General features: G+C 26.6%; 1 long non-coding RNA gene across 2 annotated transcripts; it reads right to left on the reverse strand.

The window, feature by feature from the left end:
• Positions 1-2,482: 2,482 nt before the first annotated feature.
• On the reverse strand, positions 2,483-10,434 carry LOC147807356 (uncharacterized). Of its 2 annotated transcripts, XR_015435643.1 has the most exons (3): positions 10,315-10,434; positions 7,004-8,939; positions 2,483-2,631 (listed from the first exon to the last, which is right to left on the reverse strand). It is a non-coding gene; the product is annotated as an uncharacterized LOC147807356 (long non-coding RNA). The 2 variants fall into 2 exon arrangements; XR_015435642.1 differs by lacking the exon at positions 10,315-10,434 and having other exon boundaries at positions 7,004-10,308.
• Positions 10,435-11,349: the final 915 nt, after the last annotated feature.

Here is an 11,349-nt window from a genome sequence, read left to right on the forward strand (position 1 = left end):
TTACAACTGTAATTGATTACAGATAATTACAGCTATGTAATCAATTACTTGTAATCACGATTACAAGTAATCAAAATTTTTAATTACATCAGAGTAGAGCGAAAATGTAATCGATTACATTTTTCAATTGCAGTAATCAATTATTGTAATCATGATTACAAAGTTTGATTACAGCTGTAATCATGATTACATGGTCGATTACAGTAAACAATTACTTGTAATCGAGATTACAACTTTCAAAAAATTTTGATTACAGCTGTAATCATGATTACAGTATTGATTACAGTAATCAATTACTTGTAATCATGATTCCAAGAAATCGCGACTGCAAGTAGTCACAACGAAAACGATTACGGGTAATTATGATTACAAGTAATCAAAATATATGATTACATGTAATCATGATTACATGTAATTGTGATTACTTGTAATCAAACTATACGATTACAAGTTATTACGATTGTATACTATATGCAAATTCATTATGTAAGTGTGCATGAGTTTACATGTTTTTATGTACATAGAACGTACGCGCGCATGGACGTACAATTTGAGATTCCTATATATACAATGTATGCACAAACGTTGTTTGTACGTACAATATTCATAATTATATTGTAATATACTTCATGCAATACGCATATGCTTGGTACATAAAATTATGCATTTATGATGCATGTACGCATGCATGTTAGTTTGTACAAAAAGGCAATGTTTTGTATCATTGTATACATGGACAATATATGTATGAACGTATATGAAAATAATGTTTATGCGTTTGCATGCTTTTATGTACTTAAGTACATACATTGTATAAATTTACAATAACAGCACGTATATACAATGTACGTATGCATATACAATTGTACGTATTTACGTACAATATGTTAGAATGTTATTTAAAAATGCAATATATGCACATAGTTGCGTAAATAAAATGCGTACATGCACATTAATGCACATTAATGTGTGCACATACATGCACAATAATGTGTACATCGATATATGTATACGCAAAGTATGTACTGATGTACAACGTACGTATGTACTTGTATAACTACATACTTTGTTAATACTTATGCGCATGTAATGTATGGATGTACAAAAAATAGTTATATGCACAATGTACGCATGTACATACAACGTACCCATGCAGCAGAGATAAGTATAAATTACGTGAAAATAACGTTAAAATGCCACAAGGTTTAGAGCAAAAAAACGTTTATTTAAAACGTTTTATTTGCGTTTCGAGTGGTAGTCTCGAATTAGGTAAAAAAACGTTTATATTTGGGTTGTTTTTAACGTAAAAATGACCGATTTTTGCCGTTATTTTGACTAAGGTGAATTTCGTAACCAATTTTTAACGTATTTTTTACGTTTTTTTCACCAAACTATTTACGTATATTTTTGGTTCTATAAATTCGTTTTTTTCACCATGAATATTTACGTGTTTTTAACGCTTATTTTTATTAAAATAACGTACATTTTACGTTATTTTAACCAAAATACAAACGCATTTTATCCATACTATTTACGTATTATTAACGCTTATTTTTGAGCTTTATTTACGTATTATTAACGCTTATATATCAATATTTTTAACGCTTATTTTGAGCTAGGTGAATTAATAAATTTTTCGCGTAAATTTAACTAAATTAATTTCAATTTATCGTAATTTTAACCGAATTGTTAACAATAGCATATTTTAAGTTTTTTTTTTTAACTAAGAAGGAAAGAAACCATTCCGTATTTTAATGTTTATGCTGCACTAATTACACTAAAAAATATAGCATTTACTTTTTATTTAAAAAAAAACTTTTAATTCTTTTCGAACTAAAACTAAAATAACGGAAAATAGTCGATATTCATGCTTTTTTTTTTTAGAATCCTAGAAAAAGCTTTTATTTTTAATCTCACACTTTCTGTAAATTTTTACAATTCAAATTATAACTCAACGAATATGGAATGCAAATCTTTCTACCTCTTCACAGCAGCATACTGGTTTATTTACGAAGTTTCATGTCTCTCAGGAATTTTTTACATTTTTCATTCCTAAAAGTTTGTAATATAAAGAATTGGTAGAAGAAAAAAATACTCAATACTTACATGATTTTCCAAACCCCTATGGAAAAAATATTTTTTTTTTTTTTAGTTTAAATTAATAAATCTATTGCTCTGCTGAAGTCCATGTTTCCAAATTGCTTGCTGGAAATTATCTACTCTTCTAGAATGCTTTTGGGTTCATTATTTTTTTTTTTTTTAAATGCATATATTTTAGTTTTTAGCTTGAAAAATTTGACTAAAATTTACTTTAACACACACACAAAGTAAAAAAAAAAATTTTAACCAAATTTACCATTTGATTTGTTTATTTACAAAAATTACAATTTTTCTAAGTCTTACGTTCGTAAAATTAAAATTTTTAATCCAGAAGAGCAGTTAACTAAATAATTTTAAATACAGAAAAAAACATTACATCAAATAAGATTTATTAAGTTTTATTTATTTTACAACTATCATACAATATATTTACAATATATAGATTTACAATTATAACACATCGCTACAGATCTGAAACATTCATAACTTCTTCCACCCCGCTGTTACTATCACCTCTTCACTGCAATGTTCCTGGAAAACAAATAAATATTTTAGCATATGAAAAAATATATACCGGACAATAATATTAAATTGTTACAACCAACAGTAGATTTCTAAAACGAAGCAATACTGACTAGATAAAATACAGTTAAATAAAAAATTTTAAAAAAATATTAAAACATGATTTTCATGGAATTTCTACTAAGTATATATCGATTGAGTACATCCAAATACTTAGATATAAGAAAATCTATTTTACAAATTTTAATCACATGTTACATGACAAAATTATATACATATACAGCACAAATCTGAATTAGAATATTTAATATTTTTTTTATCCTAACTAAATCTTACAATGAAGCCAGCAGTAAGTTATAAACAAAACATTAAATTATTTTTCGTGTGGCTTTGAGGAGAACTCCTCCAGACTTTTAGTCTGGTGCTGTCGGCTGCTTTGGTAACAAGTAAGAGCACAATGAAGGAATAAAGGTGTCAATTGGTTTACCCACGCTGACCTAAAATCAAGACAAAACTATTCACAAAACACCCCTATTTGAAATTACTTTTTCTCATAACCGCAATACTTGCCACAACATGCACCCGTTGTCAGGTAAAGTACTCCTAAAAGCTGCCCTATACTTTCTGTTTATTTACTTATCATCAGAATTTTATTTTTCTCTCTCATTCTTTTCATTTTCTTATTGCTCCTTGGGTGCAATTTTCATTCCTCTTCAGAATATTTTGCAAGAACTTTGTAGTTCAGAAACACAATTCGATTAGTTTCAGTTACGTAATTTTTAATTTCTCATTTATTAAAACAGTAAAAATACTATGCCTTTTAACACTAACAGTATCTTTAATATACAAAAGGAGTAATTTTAACAAATTCAGTAATTTGTTAAACTATATATTATTTAGTTCAAGTGAAGAATTACATTTTACAATTGCCTCTGTTAAAGCTTTTTTAAACAAAAAATGGTTATTTTGAAAATTCTTTAATTTCTGGAAAATCGCTGCTAAAACATAACACTTTACTCCAAAATACATTAGAAAGCTGTTAGGTGATTTAGAAATTCATTTCCACAACGGAATTCTTAGTAATGGTGGGGCATTAAATTCCAGGGTGGGAAAAATAGGTTCTGTGTTCCTTGACCCAAGTGTGTTACTATCAGGTTGCTTGGGGGCAGTAAAAACTTTATTTGTTTAAACCACTTTAAAAGGACTGGATAAAAAAATTTTTAAAAAAAAACCAGTTAGTGTTAGTTAAATGTAGCAACATGACAGAATGTTTGGAGTAATGCAGTATAGCAATTTTGGACTATAAAAACAATTCGGAGGAACAGCTTTAAACTTAAAATTGTTTCAAAAAATAATAATTTTATGCTTGGAACTAATTAGAAATTATCTTTTTTAATGCTGCATATATATATATATATATATATATATATATATATATATATATATATATATGAGCAAAACAAAATTACCAACTTTCCACACCCTTGCAAAAAAATAAAATAAAAATTTTTTTGAACAAGTATAGAGCAGATATATCAAAAAAATTTTTTAACTTATTTAAAGATGTGAAAACAAATATATATTTTTTTGTCAAACTGTAATTCACATAGTTTGTAGTAGTGATAATTTCCATTGCATGAACTACTTAATTTACAAGATATATAAGTTTTCTGCAATATTAGACATTTAACATAAATTTTACTTAATAGTTTTTGTTTAAATAAAAAGTTGGAACATAAGTATGCTAAATGTATACAGTAAAATGCAAGAAAATATAATAAATTAATGAAAACTAGTCAGTCTCTTTTAGAGAAAAGTAAGCATTTTTTGCAACCTTGATATACACAATGAATTGTGTTTTAAAGCATTTTAATCATTAATACTTCAACACCAAATAATAGACACAAAAACATTCACTTGGAAAAATAAGATATTTAAATAAAAGATGTTTTCAAACAGTATGAAATTAAAAAAATTTTCATTTAATGTAAGCATAATAATTCAGTGCAGAAGTTATTGAAAAAAAAAACTTTATAAAAATAAAGTGATAATATCATAGACAGATATATCATATAAATAGAAAATATCATATGTATAGCATAGCTGCCAACCTTAGGAATCAAAAATTAGGAACACTATATGCCACAAAATTACGCACCAATTATGAGAGTAAGACAAAAATTTAACTATTAAATATTAACATTAATTGACAAATATTAAAATATCTTAAGTAAATTAGTAAAACGAAACTATAAACACTATCCTTTGAGGGAAATTTATAATAATAATATTTTATAATTAGGAATACCGGTATAATAGTTTAAAAACAACCATTACTTTTTAATACATAATTATTATTCTCCAAATTATAAAAGACAGGTAAATAATAATCTACGACATAAGCAAATATTTCTGATGCATGTGTTTAAATACTGTAATACATTTTTTCAAAAATAATAATAGTTGTTTAAGATTCAATTTAGTGAAATGATCAGCAACAGCTATTGGAATAGTATTTTCCAATAAAAAGCTACTAAAAATTACTTCTGCACAATGATCACAGGAAGCTTGTGGCGATCAGAACTAGGGTTTGATTTAAAAACAAAAATACTGAAATTTTAGGAAAATTCAGATTTTTTATAAAAAATATCAGATTTTTTGATTTGATATAAAAATTAGGAACAAATCCGAAAAATTCTGAACAGTTGGCAGCTATGGTACAGTCATAGATATAAAATCATTGATTAAAGTTAACAATATTGAAAGTTCAATTTCTAATATGCGGAATTGTAGAAAACTGCAGATGTACAAAAAATAAAAATATATATATATATATAAACATATATACAATTGGCTTAGTTTAATTAAAACAAGGATAATTTGAAATCTTGTAGCAGAATGTTTTTGAGCTATCTGCGACTAAACTCTCCAGCACTAATATCTAATTGCAAAATACTTTTAATACAAACAAACATATATGTTGCTAATTTAAAATGGCAAATACGCTGTGTCAACAAAAAATAATAATAATGATTTTCTTAATTTAACACGAAATTTTTTTTTTTTTAATATTATGGGTTATATTCTCACATTTTGTTGGTGGGAAGACACACACTTTATTAGCTTCTTCGCATTTTGTAAATAATCATCACAATAAAAAAATATTAAATATCATGAAATCCGTAGTAGCAATTGCCCCCCCCCCCCACCAAAAAAAATATATGATGTAATTACGTAAATTGGACTCCTTAAAAGCGTGTTACACTTTGAAATTAGGTTGCAATAAATAATATCGTATAAAAAATATCGGATTTAAAATTTAAGGAGAAATCAGCATCTATAACTTCTAAAAATTCGATAGAATTTTAAAAAAAAGAAAAAAAAGATAGCCTTAAAAAAGAGATACTCAAATGCACGATTCGAGTTTTCCATATTGTTTAAATATATCTAGATGGTTAAGAATCAAATGAAAATCAATATCAATAACTGCCGAAAATACTATCAAAACATTACGTCGGTGAAAATTGAGCATGTCAAAAACTGATTATCTAAATGCATGATTCAAATATTGCATGTTCAAATATTTCTGTAAAAAAGAAAAGCAATATTTTCTTCCTTTCAAGAGAAAAATCTTTCTGCAAGAGATCTGTAAAATTCTGCAACAATGTCGCTGTGATTCTGCCATGCAGATTTGAAATACTGAGCAATATGTATCAATCTTAATTCCCCGAGAATTTCCAATTGATGTTGTTTATTCATTTTATAATTCATTTTAATGTTTGCCAAATGTTTGGTTTGAGTAGTCTTAGCCTTTGAGGGATTCATCAATCTGCATAATCGTTGAAGAATTGTTAAAAGCAAAATAGAAGTTTCAGAATTTGTTTGAACTTATGGAGGACTATGAATAAAAAGACTAATTTAATGCAGATAAAACACTTTTTTTTTTTTTAAGTGCCAGTGAAATAAAACATTGGAACAGCAAAAATAGTGGTGGTAAAAACAGTAACAGTTTACCATTCTACTTGATACTAACGATGAAACTTACACCAGAAACTTCTATTATAAATTAGTTGAATAGTGCAAAGGCTGATGATTATGCATCAAATAATTAGGATTCTACAGTACATGGAAAATATATTTACAATATATGATAATTAATTTTAAGAGACAAATTTTTGAGTACTTTTATTTGTTGTTATTGAAGCATGGGCAGCCTATGTAAACAATGTTTAATTACTATTTTTAATATCAGCAAAAGTAATCTGAAATAATTTTTAACAATTGATTTGTTCATGTTTATAATTTCACGAATTTTTTTTACCCATTTTTAAGTACAAGAAAAAAGGAAACAATTCAAATACAGTTATTTCTTTAGACATACTTAATTCAGGTACCTTCAAATGAGACTTGATGGAGGTTCATTCTCAAAGCTAGATCCTTTTCAAAGATCTTCCTCAGAAGTACATCAATAGATTATGAAAAAGAAAATTCATTCAGTTAATACGTTTAAAAACATAGAAATTATTCAAACATATTTTTATACGGGCACATTTATTATTCAGAACTAGAGAAGTAAGGAGTAATGGTTTGACAGAATGTTAGCTAAAAAACATGGTGAAATGCAGAATATATTTTTATAGCAATATTTTTTTTAAAAAAAATTCATTAATAAATATTTTTTACGAATAAATAAGTTTATTTATAATTGGAAATTACTCCATGCTTATCTATATTAGTGGAATGGGCTAAAGGGAAAACAAAAAATTAAACCAGAAATACTTAATAAAGTTATGAAGTAAAATAGAAAGAGAAAAAAAAATTATCATAATTGTTACAACAAAACTTCCATGCTAAGAATAATATTTTCTGTAAAGCAGTATCCATAAAGCAACATTAACTAAAATATAATCTATTAGAAATATGTTATTAAAATGCTTTGTTATCGTAAAAACACTAACAAAAACAAAAGATTATATACAAATGTAAAACAGAAAAATCTATTTTAATTCTCAAAATAAAATTTTAAAGCTTTACATCTCAGTCTTTCCAATTATCATATTTTCCAGATAAGAATAACGTCAATAGAAACATTCTTAATTACTGTGTCATACAGTTAATAAAAACAAAGTTTTTTAGAAATGTAAAAAGCTAGGTAAAAAAACTAAGACAAAAATTATTTAAAAGAAAAATTTAGCAATAAAAATTTCAATTGAACTTTTTCACCTAGCAAGGGTCTGTCTAGGTTTTTCTGAGAGGTACCTATTTTATGAAAATTTAGACATAATTTGCGAAAAATTAAAAACTACATTAAAAAATCAACACAAAAATATGGATTTATCGTTTCTTAAGGAATACAAAAATAAAATTATAAGAAAAAGTATTTTGTGAAACTACTGTTTTTTCTAAAGTTTAATTTGTGAAGGTACCGCTAAACGGTAGTAAATTTGGCCTTGACAGACCCCTGCCTAGGCATATTTTTAGAATACAATGACTATAAAAGAATTAAAAAAGTTTTAAACAGCAATGTAAATTTAAATAAAAGCTTGAATAAGAATAATTCTAAAGATAATTTAATATTGAAAATTACTGCAATTATTTTCCATATCGTTTTAGCTGATAAATTTCAAAAACTGTTTCAAAAATAAGAAGAAAAATTTCCAGTAAATGTTCAACTGGGTGTTTTTTCTTCTTTTTTTTTAAAGATATCATGTTGCAAAATAAATAGTCAAAAAACTATTTTGTCCATGTGAGGTTTTCTCTTGCAATAGCTTGTTAAGATGATACTTCCACGACATTTTGGTTGAAGAACCATCTGCTATAGACTCTTGTAAAATTTACCCCAATCAAGCGTGTTTAACCATTGGTTCTTTAAAAAGGTAAAGTTAAAAGAAAATGCCACGACTCAACTTTTTTAAAAATGCAACAACTAATAGTTTTTATACTTTATAAGACAATAGTAGGTAAGTAGATAAGACAGCTCAAATTAATAACAATATGATAGGACTGTTTCACACATAAAACTTGTCTCGTCTCATTTGCTAATAAAATTGCCATCTCGTACTGAGTAGGCAAAACAGTAAGAAAAATGCCCGTATCATGATCTGCCGGTGAATAATCACTATATCTTCTAAGCAACTTCCACGCAGCAACTAGGAGGAACTAAAAAAAATTAACTAACGGATATCAACTTGAAGAGTATAACTCGTAGCTACCTTTCTCACACCTTTACATATTCTTTTAAAAAGTTAGCAGTTAGAAATCTATTTGGTGCCTGGACGATAGCAGTTGGCATAACTGCTCACAATACAGAAGTAACCCTAATAGAGAATTAAAAGTTTAATGAGTATTTCTATGTTGTTACCTATGGCTAAATATTTATAAACTTCCAGAGGTCCACGAAAAATTAAGTAAATATCTCAGAATGGGAGTAACTCAGAGAATATAAGTTGAAACAACCCTCAGGAAAACTTCTACATACTTTTTTTTAAATTTTTGCAAAGTACAAAATCTTTTTTTTTTTTTTGTTTCAACATTTTTAGTTGGCACAATCTAGTTCAAATAGGGAAACATCCCCTTTTATTTGATTCATAAAATAAGGGGAGATCTCTATAAAATGAACAATGGCAGAATAATCAGCACGTCTTGGCAACTTCTGGTATCGGAGAAACTGAAAGAAAGTAAAAAAATCACAGAAAGGGACGGACTCGAAAGATATAACTCGTAACCATTTGGCAAACATTCATGTTTTTTTTAAAAAAAATTTCAAGTTTATATCTTTTTGGTAGCTTGGCTATTGTAGTTAGTGTGACAGATTAATATACAGAAATATCCCCTAAAATTAGTGAAACAGAAAAATTTACATTATAAATCTAGCTAAAATTCTTTTCTACTCCGGAAAATTTGTTTATCATCACCTGTGGTAGAATAATCAATAGGTCTTGGTAACTTCCAGTGACTATCATCACACTGAAAACAAAACATGGGAAGAAATTCAAAAGGGTATATCTTGTAGCCACTAACCCCTGGCAAACCTCTACAAGTTTTCTTTTATAAATGTATGCAAGTTTGAAATCCACAATAGTAGGCGAAGCAAATCACAGAAGGAAAATATCCCCTCTACTCATATTTTGGTGTGTAAAGTCAACCATGATTAATAACATTTAAGTATTATCTTCAGAATAATGCTTATAATTGTTACTTTTTGTTAATTGTTATTTATTATAGCAACAAAATTTGTCAGGTGAATAAAACAATGCAGCATTAATTTAATAATTTTGATAATTAAAGCTTTAAAATAGAAATTCTTTTTATATAAGATCGCAACTAGTTTAACTCAGCATTTTAGATTAATATTCCTTGATTAAGCTTAGGTGCCATCAGAAAACTTTCCAAAAATTCATGATTTTATTAAAAATATCTTAACTGCATAACAATCGTATATAACGGGTCTGTATTTCGTCTCTTTACATTTTATGCACAGTAAATGAGATTCAACAAATTCTCTTGCTTTTTTCCAAAATCGTTACGTTTTGTCATAGTTTGTTAAACTTCGCAAATGATAGGCTTAGAATATTTGTGTTTATTTCAAATAGAATTAACTACAATAATTATTTACTCTTTTTGATAGTGAAGCATTAAAATGAATTAACATTCTAAATCGTAATAATTAAAGTAAGGAATAAAAGAACTTACCATTGAATTCGGCGTATATAAACACACGCGTGCAAAAATGTAAATAAATGCAACTAGTGTCGTCTAGTGTAGGGGTAGCAATCCTTGTGTAGAACTTGTTCCCACGGAAAAGGAGTGAAAAATTGAAACTCAGTATCGTTTACTGTACTTGTAAAACAAAAACTCAAATAACTGAAAGCAATGTGGAGAGTTACTTTGGATCTATATTGTGAATCAATTTTTTCTCTATTTTTGATTTTTCTTCTTATTTTTCTTATTATTATTCTAATTAAACCTGGAATAAAATGCTACATTGTAGAATAACTTTCATATAATATTTTTAAAAAAGTTAAATAAAACTGTCAAGCCTTTTTTAAAAAATTATTACTATTTTACCTCATGACTTAAAGAAAAATGGAATTATATTGTTATGTAATGTTATTTTCATTACAGAGATATAATAGTATTTTATTTTAACTAGTATAATATTATTTGAATAACTTGCACATAAAAAAACTCGATTTTAATGCTTTTGATAATTTTTATGAATTCATAAAAATTGCTGTTTTATGCTCTGGAAATGTAAAATTATTATTAACAATAATTTATTATTAAAAGACAAACATGAATAAATATTATAAATTAAGATCACTGATTCGGAAGACATACAAGATTATTTAAAATACGTGATTATTTATTTTAAAACTTTACACTTTTTTGCTTCCTCTAACCAGGAACTTCATTTCCAATCGTTAGGAATTAGAGGATCGTACTATAGTAATTTAACTAAATGAGACATTAATTATGTTATATTTTAAAACTGTAAAACTAACAATATACATTGATTTTTTTGTGCATCATATAGGCTGATCAATGAACCATAAATTGTAGGATTTCCATTTAATCCGAAATGAGAGAAAGAAAGATATTGTAGAATACATTCTACGTTACACCTTCCATCAAATCAAAAAGATTTAATCTAACTACATCCACCAATGTAAAAGTTTTATCGATTAACATAATATGGGATCAACATGTACATTTATTTATCTCTGG

The sequence above is a fragment of the Parasteatoda tepidariorum genome, chromosome 7 (assembly GCF_982258835.1).
Source record: "Parasteatoda tepidariorum strain Cologne lab strain chromosome 7, Ptep-v5.0, whole genome shotgun sequence".
Taxonomy (NCBI): Eukaryota; Metazoa; Arthropoda; class Arachnida; order Araneae; family Theridiidae; genus Parasteatoda; species Parasteatoda tepidariorum.